Source organism: Sturnus vulgaris, chromosome W (assembly GCF_052056855.1).
Source record: "Sturnus vulgaris isolate bStuVul1 chromosome W, bStuVul1.hap1, whole genome shotgun sequence".
Taxonomy (NCBI): Eukaryota; Metazoa; Chordata; class Aves; order Passeriformes; family Sturnidae; genus Sturnus; species Sturnus vulgaris.
The window spans coordinates 44102669-44118599 of NC_142282.1; the positions used below are offsets into that span (position 1 = coordinate 44102669).

The 15931-nt window shown below is 45.6% G+C and overlaps 2 long non-coding RNA genes and 1 pseudogene across 3 annotated transcripts in view; 1 reads left to right on the forward strand and 2 right to left on the reverse strand.

The window, feature by feature from the left end:
• The first annotated feature begins 2118 nt into the window (after nt 1-2118).
• LOC148220209 (uncharacterized) overlaps nt 2119-15931 on the forward strand; it is a 72539-nt gene continuing 58726 nt past the window's right edge. The window contains exons 1-2 of one of the 2 annotated variants that reach the window (XR_015799110.1): nt 2119-5781; nt 7631-7896. This is a non-coding gene — a long non-coding RNA (uncharacterized LOC148220209). The remainder of the gene's footprint in view (nt 5782-7630; nt 7897-15931) is intronic. The other variant, XR_015799111.1, reaches the window with a different exon arrangement.
• LOC148220210 (uncharacterized) lies at nt 2920-8715 on the reverse strand. The gene is made up of 2 exons (XR_015799114.1): nt 8429-8715; nt 2920-3310 (listed from the first exon to the last, which is right to left on the reverse strand). It is a non-coding gene; the product is annotated as an uncharacterized LOC148220210 (long non-coding RNA).
• On the reverse strand, nt 8942-15509 carry LOC148220211 (uncharacterized; annotated as a pseudogene).

Sequence of the window (15931 nt, forward strand, 5' to 3'; positions counted from 1 at the left end):
AATAAAATGTCCAAGTTCCCCACAGTAGAAACAGCGAGCATTGTCTTTGGAGACCATTGCTGCAAAGGCTCCGGGGACTCCATTAGCAATGCCCTTGGCAACTGCTTTGGCCACTGTGTTTTCAGTGGACATGTGGCGTGTGCAGCTTTCCACCATCTGCTCGATGGTGGGATCAGTGTCTATAGGTAAAGCTCTTAAAATGGTTTTGCATTGTTCGTTTGCATTGCTTAAAGCAAGTTTTCTTAAAAGTTCTTTTTGCGCTTCTGTGCTCTCAATTTGTTTTTCAAGAGCGTCCTTGAGCCTGTCTACAAATTTTATAAAAGTCTCGTCTATTCCCTGCTTGATATTGGAAAAATGCAAGCTAGGAATAGAGTCGTCAGGGGTAAGGAGGAATGAGGTTTTTGCTGCATTAGCAATGTCCTGAAGTGTTTCTTCAGGAATAGAGTTTGCTTGTTCTGAGGGTTTAGAAAATTGGTTTTCACCAACAAGTTGTTCAATAGTGAAATCTTGTTGATTGGGATCTTTTGAATACTTATCAGATAGTATTTTTAATTGTTTTTTCCAATGCCTTTCCCATAACATAAATTTGGCCGGTGACAGAAGGCAAGTAGCTAGATTTTTGAGATCATGGGGAACCATGACAAAAGCCGCAAAAAAGGCTTCTAAAAAATTTCTAAAAATGTGTGCTGATCTGCCGTGTTCTTTTGCAATTTTTGCCAGTTCTGTCACTTTTTTCATGTCAATGGATTGCCATTCTGCTCTGTTTGAGGATCTTCCTCTGTGGCCTCGTCTATAAATCACAGGAAAGGCAGAGATTCTTTGGGCTAATTGCCAATTTCCATTTTGGGTTGCCTCCAATTTTGCGGTGGCCCACATATATGGTTCTTCTGAATCAGAGGCAGTGGAGTCACTGTCGCTGTATTCAGAGGAAGAGTGGCGTCTTCTTGGGGCACGATGCGTTTAAAATGCGAGGGGGAAGGTTGGAGGGGGGGGGTCGTTGCGGGGGGAAGGGGTCTGACCGTGTAGAAAGATGTGTGTGGGTGCACTGCATGGCTTGGTCACAGGGTGGCGCAGTCGCAGGTGTGCCAGGCGCACACCTTTGCTGCGGTGGGGGGGCTGCGCAAGAGCTGCAGTTGAAATCGGAGACGTGCTGGGGGATGGGTGGGTGTGGGGCTGCTGCGCAGTCGGGGTTAGGAAGGCACAGGAGGGGTTTCGGGGGATGGGAGTGCAGTGGGACCACGCTGTCGGGGGGAAGAGGGGTTTTGGGGAGAGCGGGGATATTTGTTGGGTGGACGGCTGGATTCCTGGACGGAACTGGGAAAGGAGAAGGAGCAGAGGGACCTTCGGAGACCGAGGAAGCATGAAGGGACGGTGGTTAAACTCCGGGGACAGGAACCGGGACAGGGGAAACTTGGGGGCTGGGGGCTGGAGGAAGCATCCTGGGGTAGCATTAGGGGACGAACTGTGGTGGGGAAACGCAGAGTTGTGTGGGGAGGTGTTGAGATTTGTGTGTGTAACTTGAGGATTACCAGAGTTAAGGGAGGCAGACTGTGCATGGCATGGGGGCTGGGACAGAGAGGGGTGAGGGGCGGTCACCGAGGGAACGGGGTGTGGGGCGGGGAAAATCAAGGGCTGGGCTACAGAGGTGGGCGGGTGAGCGACAGCTTGGGGGTGTGGAGAACTCACTGTGTGAAGGGCGGAGTTTGCAAACTGTGTAGTAAGGGAAGTTTCTATAGTTATTTTATCAGTTGTTGGGGGGAGGAGAGGTGCTGAGGGGGAAGAGATAACAGGGGCCGCGTGCGAAGGGGGGATGCCGAAGGGGGGAGGGGGCGGAGGGGGAGCGGTGAGAAAAGTTGGAGAGGTAGCTGTGTGTATATGACCTTGAGAGTAGGTAGGAATGTTGGTTTCCATGGAGATAGGACTTTTAGGGCTAGGGAGTAAGGAGGGGGGGCAGGAGTCTGGGTTGTGGCTGGGGGCACCACTGTAAGGGATGGGGGGGTGAAACGGGGGAGGCAGGAGCCAAGGAATTGGAAACGGGATTTTGGAGGATCGGGAGGGGTGTGGGGGGGAATTTGGGTATTGTCGGAGGGGATAAGGGGGGGAAGAAAGTGGGGAGAGGGTAGGGACAGTATTTTTTTTGATTTTTCGTCTTGCTCTTATGATATGTTGAAAAAGAGGAATGAAAGAAGTCACCGAAAAATCAGCATTTGCTTGGCATTCATAGATCTTCCTGCCAACAGTGTCCCAGAAAGAATCCAAAAGGATAGTTTGGTTATTAAAGTTTGAAAAGTGAGTGGAAAGCCATTTTATAAATCTTTTCAGGACAGTTTTAGAACAAGAGCGTTTTGAAAAAGAAAAATTGTCAAAGGATAAAATTTGTTTTATTATATTATAAAGATCTCTTTCGCTATGGGAGAAGGTAACTTTAGAAAAGAGATGTCCCATAGTGAACCCCGAGCCTCACGAGCAGAAGAGAAAACAAAAGAAAAAAAAAACCAAAACCCAAAACAAGACCCTAGGGGAAGAAAAGCTGCTTATACTCACAAAGCTTATCTTTGGCGGGTCGTTAAAACTGCTTGTCAGGTGCTGGCTCAACTTCAGTCCTGAGCGGGGAGGGGTCTCAGGGTTGTTGAAGTCAATTCGGTGCAGTTAAGTCTTTTAAAACAGAGACTTAACTGCCGAATTTTTCGTGACACTGCAAGACGAATGCAATCAATTTCTTGATGCCGTTCACAGAGAGTGGGCAAAGTCCACTTCTGTTCGGGGCGCCACTTGTCACCGGTGGGGTTCGGGGACCCTTTGGGATCCCTGAGACTGCTTTCGCAGCCCTCAGCGACGGAGCAAATTCCCGAGCCTTGCCCAGATAGAATTCTGGCTCGCGGTGAGCTCTCAGACCAGCGGGGAAAAGAAACCAGCATATGCAGAAAGGCACAAATCCATAGTTTATTCTATGAAGGCATCCTATCTAGCATATACCAACGGCTATTTTTTACAGAGGTTTTTATATCTTTTGAGGGTTTTACAATTTGCACCAATTACCAAGGGAATTTTACGTTCTGACCAATCCCTGAGGGATTTTACATCCAAAGCTGGTCTATGGATACTAAAAGAAAATGAGCCACTAATATTAAAGATAGACAAGAGGGTCTTCCAAAGGGGGGAAGCTAAATTCCTTTTGTATTCGTCATTTCACAAGCCATTTCTTATCTCTAAGCTATGATTTTCCAAGGAGCTTGTTCTGAGGATGCAGGGAAACTTTCTTCTGTGTTTTCTGCTCCCTCCACAAGCACAGGGTCTGGTCATAGGAGACCTGCTGAAACAAGAGAGAGAATTAATAAAAATGAAAACAAAGGAATGTTAAATTTACAGCTTAACTGATTATCTTCATACATTTGATTCAGGGGTATGTCTGGAGGTTTTTTTTAAATTTAATTGGAATGTTGAGAGAATTCAGGTTAAACAATAAAATACAAATCACAAAATCATTCTGTAATACAGAATTCATACTCTTAATGCAATGGTTTTGAAATTAAATATGGAAACTAAATTTGAGCCTTAAAAATTGAGCTTATAGAGAAATACTGTTCTTTCCAATGTATATATAAAGGAAATTTTGGCTTGAATTAAATCCTACAGTTCAAATGATGGTCCTAGAAGTGGTCTTGATTTTTGTTCATGAAGCATTTTATTGTTAATTTGAGAAATGTAAACTAGAAATTTGTTACAAATTGGTTTGAGAGAAAGCTAAAATACTGGTAATAAACTTGTGAGGCATAAATCTGCAAGTTTCTTCTTTAAAGAAATTCAAAGCTTATTAATTCATAATGAGTACATTACAAAAACTTAGAAGCTGGGAGGTTTTTAAAAATAATTAACACGCGAAACACAGCTCAAGCAGCATCGATGATGGTGCTGAGGACCGGTCCCCAGAGATGTTCTCCCCGGCTGTGGGGGACGGCGGTGGCTGGTTTGTGCTTGAAAAAAATTGCGGCACAAGTAATTTGCAATAAATTGCGACATCAATTGAGAAAGCGGCATAGAAGTCTCTGTGTTTTCAGAATTAGTAAGTGGCTCACTTAAAGACTCTGTGATCAATCTCCAAGAGGATAATAACAAAAGGGCTTCTCTATCTCCCCGAGTAGTATCATCTAAAAGCTTAACTCCTATTTGATCCCATAGAGAAGTACTTAAAGCAGAATCGGGATCTATATTTGGAAAATTCTTCCGAACATATATTAAAAGGTCTCCTAACTCATCATCTGGAACATTAAAGTCATTTTTCCTTAACAAAGATTTAAAGTAATCAAAGATATATTTCTGCCCTTCAGATATATTTTTTCCCATCTCTATAGGTTACCACAAAGCGTAACTTATCTCAATATCAGATATATTTCTGCTCTTTTGGCATATTCTTTCCCATACTTTCAGCTTGCCCCAAAGGCTCACCTCAGTATAAGATAGGTGATGAGAAGTTCTGGCCTCTTCCCCAGTCATCCAGCATTTATTGCTGCTTGCTTCTTCCAGCAATCGGTGGGGTGTCCAGCCTTCCCCTTACCACACTTAAATGAGGCCCTTTGAGAAGGCCAGACAGTAGCTTAAAGCCCTTTTAAAGCGAGTTAAAGCATGGCACCAGACACGGGCCACCAATTGTTAGGTTAGCACCTCTGGGTGCTCTTAGGCACCCAACTTGTCCGGTTGTTTTCTTCAATGAGCCAAGCAGCTAATAGTTGCTACAAAGTTGTTTATTACAGAAGCACATCAGTTTCAAAGCAAAAACAAAGCAAACCAATGGCAAAAGCAAAAGGCAATGGCAAAAAGCAATGGCAAAACCACCAGCTCTCCCCAATGCATGTTCTTATAGAGAAACTTCCCAACAAGCGAAGACACAAACTCGGACCAGTACTTCTTAACCTATTAGAATTCTAGTTTCTTAGCACGCCAGGATACATATAAACTAGGTACATGGCCTATCTTGTTCTAACTGAAAAATGTAAGCAATATTCTTTACTATAACTTTATGATGTCTGAAACTAGATTCTTGGAGCCTCCACTGAGACAGGGAATTGAAAAGTAAGGAATAGTTCATCAAAAACCAAGGCAATGAGGAATGCCTGACATTTACTATGCTTGCAAAAATTGGGAGGAGAGGCAGACTGCTTTGTGATAAATGGAGCCAGGACTTGCAAACAGGGTGAGGGGTACAAGGCTACCAGTGATAAGTGATAAATCCAAAACCCTAAATCAGCAAGAACTAATCTCAAGGTCTGGAATGTGCCCAAATGGCTAAGATGCATACTCCGGAGACAAAGTTGAAAAGTTCAAGTGCGATGAAGAGTTTGGAAGCTTTCATCAGAGACCCCCGACCACCCCTGAATTGGGGAGACGCAAGCGCAAGAGGACTTTTGGTTCATTTGAATACTAAGCGAGAGTAGGTGGGGCTAGGACATGAATATGTATTAGGCGTATTGTGTAATCTTAGGCTTTTAGGGAATAAATAGAGCAGTAGTTTGAAGTTTCGGTGTGCATGCTTTGGGAGGAATTATCCCCGTGCACCTCAGCGATGAATAAATATATACCTACTTTCTAACTCTCATTTCCTACGAGTTATAGAGTCTTTTCTGCGTATCATTTCGCGAGCGCCAGCCAGATCTCTGTCCGGCTGAAAGAGCGGGGCGGGGAGCGGACTCCCTGAGACACGCCCCGGGATTTTCCTGGAGGGACTCCGTGACTCGACTTGCTCTATCGGGGACAGACAACGACCTGCTGGCCCGTGGATAAACGGTACGTATCAAATTTAGGGAACCTAGGGAGCCTGTAAGTCGTATACGCTTGACTAGGGGGGCAGCCAGTAAGCCGCATTGAGACGTCTTTGCGCGTGGGCATAGACCCTGTGTAAGTAAGGTCTGAGCTTGCAAGCGGTGCCGGCCTGGATAGGGGGCCAGCGGTAGAAAGATACCGGCTCGGGGGGGGGGGGGGTACCGGCGGGGGGAGATTCGCTGACCGATAGAGCAGCCGCTCGCTACCCTGGGGGTGGGTCGAGTGAATCTCTGTTTTATTACTGCTATTTTGTGATTGCCAAGGTCCCGACATGCTGTGTTTTCGCGCTGTGTTTTGATGGTGTGAAATAATTTCTTCCGTTTCGCTCGTTTCCCAGGCAACTGGAGTGCCTGGAGTGAGTGCAGTGAGTGCTGATTGGCTGCAGAGTAAGGGACGCTGCGTGAGGGACGCTGCGTGTGTGCGTGTGGGTGTGTGTGTGTATTTTGCCTAGGCAAACAAAAGGAGTCCTTCTCGTCCTTCTCCATGAGTAAGTCTAGGCTTAACTCTTGAAAATTTATATACTTAGGGCGCTTGGGACTAAGAGTGCCCGATCTATTTGGATTCATAGATAAGGGCAGAAAAGTGATTGTTTAAGAAGAGAAAAAGTAAATACTGAGAGCCTCAATATGGGGACGAGAAATAGTAAAGAGATATCTAAGGCAAGTCCACTAGTGTGTGTTTTAGCCCATTGGGGAGAGATAGTAGGTGTAAAAAGTACGGAGAACAAGGGGACCGGATGGGAGGAATTTAGAAGCCCTATTAGATGAGGCATGGAGAGTTTTTAGCAACCGGGAAGAGGGATATAAGCACGGAGTGAGGAAACTAGTAGCAGTTGTAAAAGAGGAGAAAGGGAAGGGAGGACAAGGACCATGCAGGCAGAGACCGCCCCGGCTAGACAGAGACCAGTGTGCAATTTGCAGAAAATTTGGCCACTGGAAAAATCAGTGCCCAGAACGAAAGTGCCAGGGAAAGGGGAATAAAGGAAAAAGGGGGTGGTGGTCACACATATGGAAGAAGACTGAAGAAGACCGGTGAATCTTTCCCCAGAAGATCCACTGGTTATAAAAATGAAGCTGGGGAAGAAGAGAAGGCGGTGGAATTTTTAGTTGACACGGGGGCAACATATTCAGTCTTAAATAAAGCTTTAATGCCTGTGGAGGATAAGAATGTAATGGTAAAAGGGGCAACTGGCCAAACTGAAAAAGCATACTTTTGTAAGCCTTTAAAGTATAAATATGAAAAACAATAGGGCATTCATATGCTTCTTTATATGCCCAACTCCCCAGATCCGCTTCTGGGGAGGGATTTATTAGCACAATTGCAAGCAACCATTACATTTAAAGAAAATGGGGAGATTACTCTGGATGTAAACGATCAAAAATATGTAGAAATGTTAAGATTAATATTAACAATGATTAAAACTGGAGGAGAAATTAGTGAAGAAATAATGAGCCAAGTATTTCCTGGGGTATGGGCCTCTAATATACCAGGGAAGGCGAAAAATGCACCTCCTATATAAATCAAACTAAAGGAAGGAAAACAGCCAGTGTTAAACAGTATCCCTTAAAAAAGGAAGATAGAGAAGGAATTGGCCTGATAATTGAAAACTTTCTGCAGTTAGGATTGTTAAAAGAGTGTCAATCTGATTTCAACACTCCCATTTTACCTGTTTGAAAACCTGACGGCTCATATCGAATAGTACAAGATCTACGAGCTATCAATAAGATAACTGAGGATCTTTACCCTGTAGTGGTCAACCCATATACTCTATTAACATGCTTGACACCCGAACTAACCTGGTTTACCATTTTAGATTTGAAAGATGCCTTCTTTTGCCTCCCTCTCCATGAAGCCAGCCAGAAAATTTTTGCCTTTGAATGGCAAAGCCCTAAGAGAGGGCGCAAAACACAGCTCACCTGGACATGGTTGCCTCAAGGTTTTAAGAACTCGCCCACCTTGTCAGGAGAACAACTTGCAAAGGACCTGGAGACCTGGGAAGCCCCACCAGGAGAAGGAAGGCTGTTGCAGTACGTAGATGACCTCCTAACAGCCACCCAGAGAGCATGTGTGGCCTGGACGGTAAGCCTCCTAAATTTTCTGGGACTCCAAGGGTACAGGGTATCAAAAAAAGAAGGCTCAGGTAGTGAAACAGAAAGTGATCTACCTGGGATACGAGATCACTGCTGTACAAGAGACTTTGGGGCAAAATCATAAAGAAGCAATACGCCAAACTCCAAAACCTGAGACAATCAAAGAACTGCGAACCTTTTTAGGAATGACAGGGTGGTGCAGATTTTGGTTCTATAATTATGGACTACTTGTAAAGCTATTGTATGCTCTCATTGTGTCTTGGTTTGAAAGACAGGTATTTGCTAAGGAAAGGCAAGAGCCCCCTTCCTGAGATGCAGAATGCAACCCCCTCCCTTTTAATTATTTTAGTTTTAAATCAGAGGCCTTCAGGCAGGAGATGTGGGGATAAGAATAACAGTTCTCTACTGATATCTAACAAAGCAGAAAACAACAACAGCTATAAAAATTGACAACAGAACAGAACAGTATAACTCAGTTCCAGTCCCTTTTGGCCACAGGCCATCTCCCTGCGCTTAGTTACCGGTGCTGTGGGCAGGGCAGGTCCCGCGCAGTTGAAGAGGGCTGGGTGATGGCGGCAGTGGCCCAGGGGTGAGAGGGATGGGGAAAGTGACTCCCCCTCACGGTGTCGGTCGTGGTGCTCGGCATAGTGTCTGGAGGTAGTAGGGTGAGGTGGGAGAGCAGCAGAGCGATGTCCAACGGCAGGGAACGTGGATCTCAGCGCTGGGGTGGCAGGGGAGATGCCAGATCAGAGCATGGGGCGTCCTCTCCCTCCACGAGCCAAACGAGAGAGAGTCCCAGTCCTCTTCCGACCCCTGTGCCACCTTTCCTTTTTCCGGTTCCCCCCCCCCCCTTCCTCCACACACCTCCCTTCGAGAGAACAGTACCTTAAGGTGTAGCCACTTAGCATAACAATGGGAGAAATTCCACCGAAAGAAAAGGGAAGCATTCAACCCCCAACACATTGCAACTGGGAACAGGGACCTTCAGTGGACAAAAGAGGCCACACGAGCCTTTGAACAATTCAAGAAGGCTCTTATGTCAGCCCCAGCTCTGGGACTGCCAGATGTAAGTAAATGTTCTGGTTTAGGAAAAATTTGGGAGGAAACCTCTGAAGGAGGTCCTTCTAGGAAAAAAGGAAAAAAAATTGGAGAGAAGTGGAAAAAAAGAAAACTATTTATTCAACAGGCAACACACCTCCCAGCACAAAAATGAACAATATTAAACAGCAAAACCTTTCGCCGTTCTGAAGAGATGGCAGATTTAGAAGAGTGTTTTCCGTGGGCTGCCCAGCGCACTCAGTCTGTTCTCAGTCTTTCCTGTGCTGGGGAATGCTGCAGCCCAGGCCAGGCCCGGTGGGCCACAGGTGTGAGCTCCCAGTGCTCTGCTGGGTTTTCAGTCCAGAGCAGGTTCAAACGGTTCCAGGAAAACAGAAGAAGGGAAAAAACAATCCAGGGGGCTTCTCTGCCTCAGCTAACCAGAAAACTAACCAAGAGCAAAGGAGAGCTTTCTCTCTGTTTACCGCAGACAACACAGTTTGTGTGCAGGAATGCGGGGGAGCCAGTGCAGTCTCTGATAACAAATTCTGCACTTCTTCTTTCCCCCTCTTCACTCCTGGAACCAGTCTTAAAGTTGCAGAATTTAATATTCAACACCAACAGAACAGACGATTTGGGGATATAGGCATCATACAGTCACCCCAAGACATTCTACCCCTTATTCCCATATCGTCAGCTTACTACCATATCTGATACATACTCTAATTTTATAAACACATACATTATATACATATATATATACAAGATACAGCTATAGACAGACAATGACAGTGATATTCAGTAGTAATATTTACATATGGTTCTCAGCCAACAATTAGATCTCCCTGAGGTGCACATCGTGTTGTCCCATTCTTATGCATTATCCACCACGTGCAACCTGGTCCTTGAGCAAAGACAATCCCATGAATGGGTTTGCCTGTATTCGAGGCAGAATTGATTTAACTTTCTTTCTCAACAAACCTCTGGCATGCACCACTGGGACTTTATTTTCATCTACTGTATGCAAGGACTCAGACTGGGCAGGGTTTTCTCGATTTGTGGAACCTCGGGTATTAACTAACCAGGTGGCCTTTGCTAAATGCTGCTTCCAATTTTTAAAAGATCCCCCACCCAATGCTTTCAAAGTGGTTTTTAACAGTCCATTGTACCTCTCCACCTTCCCTGCAGCTGGTGCATGGTAGGGAATATGGTACATCTACTCAATACCATGTTCTTCAGCCCAGGTGTTGATAAGGTTATTCTTGAAATGAGTCCCATTGTCTGACTCAATTTTCTCAGGAGTACCATGCCTCCACAAAACTTGTTTCTCAAGGCTCAAGATGGTGTTCTGAGCAGTGGCGTGAGGCACAGGGTAGGTCTCCAACCATCCAGTGGTAGCTTCCACCATGGTCAGTACATAGCGCTTACCTTGACGTGTCTGGGGCAGTTTGATGTAATCAATCTGCTAGGCCTCCTTATACTTATATTTGGACCATTGCCCCCCATACCAGAGGGGCTTTACCTGCTTGGCTTGCTTGATGGCAGCACATGTCTCACAGTCATGGATAACTTGAGAAATACTGTCCATGGTTAGATCCACCCCTCGGTCTCGTGCCCACTTATATGTGGCATCTCTGCCCTGATGACCTGAGGCATCATGGGCCCATCGAGCCAGGAACAACTTTCTCTTGTGCTGCCAGTCTAAGTCTATCTTTGACACTTCTATCTGTGCAGCCTGATCTACCTGCTTGTTGTTTTGATGCTCCTTATTAGCTTTACTTTTGGGGACATGGGCATCTACATGATGGACTTTCACAGGTAGCCTCTCTACCCGAGTGGCAATGTCTTTCCACTCGTCAGCAGCCCAAATTAGTTTTCTCCTACATTGCCAGCCAGCCTTTTTCTACCTTTCCAGTCAACCCCACAGAGTATTGTCTACAATCTATGAATCAGTGTAAAGGTACAGCTTTGGCCACTTCTTTCAGCAATGTCCAGGGCCAGCTGAACAGCTTTGAGTTCAGCAAGTTGACTCAATCTACCTTTTCCTTTGGTAGTTTGAGCAACCTGTCGTGTGGGGCTCCATAGGGCTGCTTTCCATTTCCGGTTTATTCCTACGATGCGGCAGGAACCATCAGTGCAAAGAGCATAGCATGTTTCATCTGCTGGCAGTTGGTTATATGATGGGGTTTCTTCAGCCCGGGTCACTTCTTGTTTCTCTTCGTTAGCAAGACCAAAGTTTTCACCTTCCGGCCAGTTGGTAATTATCTCCAAAATCCCAGGGCGATTCGGGTTTTCAATACAGGTGCGCTGTGTGATGAGGGTAATTCATTTGCTCCATGTGGCATCAGTGGCATGGTGGGTAGAAGGAACCTTTGCTTTGAACATCCACCTCAGGACTGGTAGTCGGGGTGCCAGGAGGACTTGTGTTTCCGTGCCAACCACTTCTGAGGCAGCTTGAACTCCTTCATAGGCAGTTAAGATCTCTTTTTCTGTTGGAGTATAGTTGGCCTCAGGCCCTCTGTAATTTCGGCTCCAGAATTCCAGAGGTTGCATTCGAGTCTCTCCAGGAACTTTTTGCCAAAGGCTCTAGGACAGACCATGGTTCCCGGCTGCAGAGTAAAGCACATTCTTTACCTCTGGTCCTGTCCTGACTGGGCCAAGGGCTACTGCATGAGCAATCTTCTGCTTGATCTGGGTGAAGGCTTGCTGTTGCTCAGGGCCCCAGTGGAAATCGTTCTTCTTGCAGGTGACCAGGTGAATCATGGTTTTAAAAAGTTAAGTTTTTTGCTAAGAGTAGAAGTAGTTTCCATGACCAAGATGTAAGTTAGGTAGGTAAATGGTAGGTTAATAATTACTAGATGCTTAGGCTAGAGCTAATTGGTATAATTATCTGCTATTATAAATTTACGTACAGAAGAACGTAAAATAAGTAAACTGCTAACCATGAAGCACGGAGCCTTGGATCGTGCCAGAGGGTCACTGAGACCTGATGAAGACTCTCCTGACTTCATCCTTGGAGACCACTGACCCATTTTGAGACCACCGACCCAATTTAAGAGAAGAGCTGCACATGCATGAAGGACTGATGGGCTCATTTTAATATGGGATGGGGATGGGAGGTGCTGGGGTTATGCATATGTATTGTATGTAAGATCTTGGGGAATAAATAGATGGCAAAGAACCTTGTTCGGGGTGGTCACACCTTTCGGAGGTGACTCCTGTGCCGTCCGCCGGTGAATAAACATACCACTTTCTAACTTTAATTAGTTAGAGGGTCTTTGCCCATGATTGTACCGTTTTTTTTTAACGATTCACAGGTAAAGAGGGCTCACAATCTGGCTGTACTCAGGAATGTGCATTTTTCAAAAACCTATGGCGCCTAGGAAAGCTTGTGTTTCCTTCTTACTGGTTGGTGGAGACATTGCAGTGATCTTGTTGATGACCTCAGTGGGAATCTGGCGCTGTCCATCTTGCCACTTCACTCCCAGGAACTGGATCTCTTGGGCAGGTCCTTTGACTTTGCTTTTCTTGATGGCAAAACCAGCTTTCAGGAGAATCTGGATGATTTTTTCTCCTTTCTCAAATACTTCTGCTGCTGTGTTCCCCCACACAATGCATTGATGTACTGCAGATGTTCTGGAGCCTCACCCTTTTCTAGTGCAGCCTGGATCAGTTCATGGCAAATGGTGGGGCTGTGTTTCTACCCCTGGGGCAGTCGGTTCCAGGTGTACTGCACACCCCTCCAGGTGAAAGCAAACTGAGGTCTGCACTCTGCTGCCAAAGGAATGGAGAAAAATGCATTGGCGATGTCAATGGTGGCATACTACTTTGCTGCCTTGGACTCCAGCTCATACTGGAGTTCCAGCACGTCCGGCACAGCATCGCTCAGTGGTGGAGTAATTTTATTCGATGCCTGATAATTCACAGTCAATTTCCATTCTTCTTCAGATTTACGCACAGGCCAGATGGGGCTGTTGAAGGGTGAGTGGGTTTTGCTGACCACCCCTTGGCTTTCCAGCTTACGGATTATCTTGTGGATGGGGATCACAGCATCTCGATTCGTCCGGTACTGCCAACAGTGCACCGTCGAGGTGGCAATTGGCATTTGTCGCTCCATTACCTTCAGGAGTCCTATTGCAGATGGGTTTTCTGATAGTCCTGGCAAGGTGTTCAATCGCTTAATGCCTTCAGCTTCTACAGCAGCTATTCCAAAAGCCCACCTGAGTCCTTTTGGATCTCTGAAATACCCATTATGGTGGAAGTCTATGCTTAAAATGCGCAGGGCCTCTGGGCCAGTCACAATAGGGTGTTTCTTCCATTCATTTCTAGTCAGGCTCACTTCCACTTCCACCAAAGTAAAATCCTGCGATCCCCCTGTCACACCAGCAATAGAAACAGATTCTGTCCCTACATGTCTTGATGGGATTAGTGTGCACTGTGAAGCGGTGTCGACCAAAGCTTTATATTTTTGCGGTTCAGATGTGCCAGGCCAACGAATCCACACCGTCCAAAAAACACGGTTTTCCCTAGCCTCTACCTGGTTAGAGGCAGGGCTCCTCTAAGCCTGGTTATTCTTCTTTCCCTGAGCATATGTCTTGGAGGTTCCTTTAAGGGGATCGGACATGTCATCATCATCATCATCGTACCTGTCAGTTTGGCTACGGGCAACTGGGGCTGCTTTCCTTTTGGTGGAACTTCCTCTCTGCATCGCGCTGTCCTGCAATTTAAGCACCTGTTTTACCAGAGCAGCAGTAGGTTTTCCATCCCACTTCTTCATGTTTTCTCCAGAATCACGCAGGAAAGACCACAATTCAGCTCGTGAGAAGGGTCTTCTCTCCCCATCTGGGGAACGTTTACATTTGGGGCCAGCACCTTTGATCTGTATAGCCGAGATTTGGAGAAGGTTCTCTTTAATCTCTTCCCTGAGTTTCTTGTGATTCTTCTCCGTCCTATCTTCTAATTTCTGCAGATGTGTTTTCACAGCTGCAATTCTGGCATGTGTTGGGCCATGCACGGCATCTGCATATGCTCAGAGCTTCTTTGCCATATCAAGTACAGTCTCCTCCCTGTCATCCCGCTTCATTATTGCTAAAGCAGAAGCATATTCATGTGGCTTAAGTTGTACAAGTTTTCGCCACATCACGGATGTACATGGTACTAAGTCTGGATTCCTAGTGTTAGGTCATCTGAGAAAACAATCTATGCCACTGCCATTTCTCTCAAGCATTGAATCTTTTGTTCTATGGTCTTTCATTGGGTTTGTTGCATATAGAGATTGTCTGCACACAGGTATTTTTGTGCTACACTGTCCAGGACCCGTGCCTAGAGACTCTGAGGATTAGCCCCCCTCATCATTCCTTGGTCAATAACTGGATCATGTGACACGGATCCCAAATGCCTGGCTTCAGTACCATCCAGAATTGTAGCCTCGCCTGCAGCATGCCAAAGATGGACTAGCCAACTAATTACAGATTCATCAGGTCATCGGGTGTAATCCTTTCTCAGGCCACGAAGGTCTTTCAGAGATAAGGACTTAATATTGGCTTCTGATCCTGTGTCAGTTGCTCTGACTTCTGATTTTGTATCAGAAGCCTGCCTTGAGGATCGTTCCCCTTCATCATTATCGTCCACTGTCCGATCAGTTTTGCTGGTGTGCTTTCTTCCTGCAGCAACTGCCAGTGGCTTAGGTTTACTATTTGGTTTAGCTACAACCGGAGTGACTGGGGTATTGGCTGATTTATCTCCCTGCCTCCTTGCCTCTTTCTGCTGCCTTACAGTATTTAGCAGTGTGTGATAAGCATATGCCAGGGCCCAGCTTATTGCAATGATCTTTTTCTCATTAGAATCATCATGGCACTTCTTTTCCAGATATTTCCTTACTTCTTCTGGGTTCTGAATTTGTTCATGTGAAAATTCTCAGGCTGGTGGATCAGAAAATTTCTTTAGGGTTCTATCCATTTTCTCCCATTCCCCACACCACTCAGAATTTTCCATGCCTGGGCCTACTCCTGGATCAGGGGTCCCATCAGCTCCTCTGGACATCTCAGCCTTCATTCTAGAGAGGCTGCAGTCTTTGTAGAGGAAGTTTACCAGATTAAATACCAGGACGGTGGTATCTTTGACATTCAGGGGAAACTGAACATCCTCAAAAAATGACTTAACAGATTCAAGGGAGAAAAAAGAAAGTAAAGGCTGAAAAGCCTCATCCCTTGCTTCTCCTTTAACAAACTGGGTGCAATTACTAATGAACCCCCAAAACATGCTATTTGAACTGGGATGCAGGGTAGGACGAAGAAACCATAAACCATAAATACCTGGAACAAACTCCAGTAGCTTTATAAACTTTCTATAAATCATTATCACAGAGCCCAGCATAATAGCTATTCTAATTCATGCTCTTCTACTGAAAAAACTGCATGTTAGGGACACTACCGGAGCTATCTTCAGATAAGAAAATAAGCCTAGAGACCAGAAAGGTATTAAAACCTTAAAAAAGCTTAGAGACTCGAGACCTGTAAAGGCCTTCACCCCAACAGACACGACAGACATTATGACTTCAAACAACATGGTTACTGACTGTTCTACCCCAATACAGAGTAAGTATAACTAAAATGCAATCAGAAGAGGTTTTTTCTCCACTTTCTCGAGCCACGTGTTGGGCGCCAAAGGTATATGTTCTGGTTTAGGACAAATTTGGGAGGAAACCTCTGAAGGAGGTCCTTCTAGGAAAAAAGGAAAAAAAATTGGAGAGAAGTGGAAAAAAAGAAAACTATTTATTCAACAGGCAACACACCTCCCAGCACAAAAATGAACAATATTAAACAGCAAAACCTTTCGCCGTTCTGAAGAGATGGCAGATTTAGAAGAGTGTTTTCCGTGGGCTGCCCAGCGCACTCAGTCTGTTCTCAGTCTTTCCTGTGCTGGGGAATGCTGCAGCCCAGGCCAGGCCCGGTGGGCCACAGGTGTGAGCTCCCAGTGCTCTGCTGGGT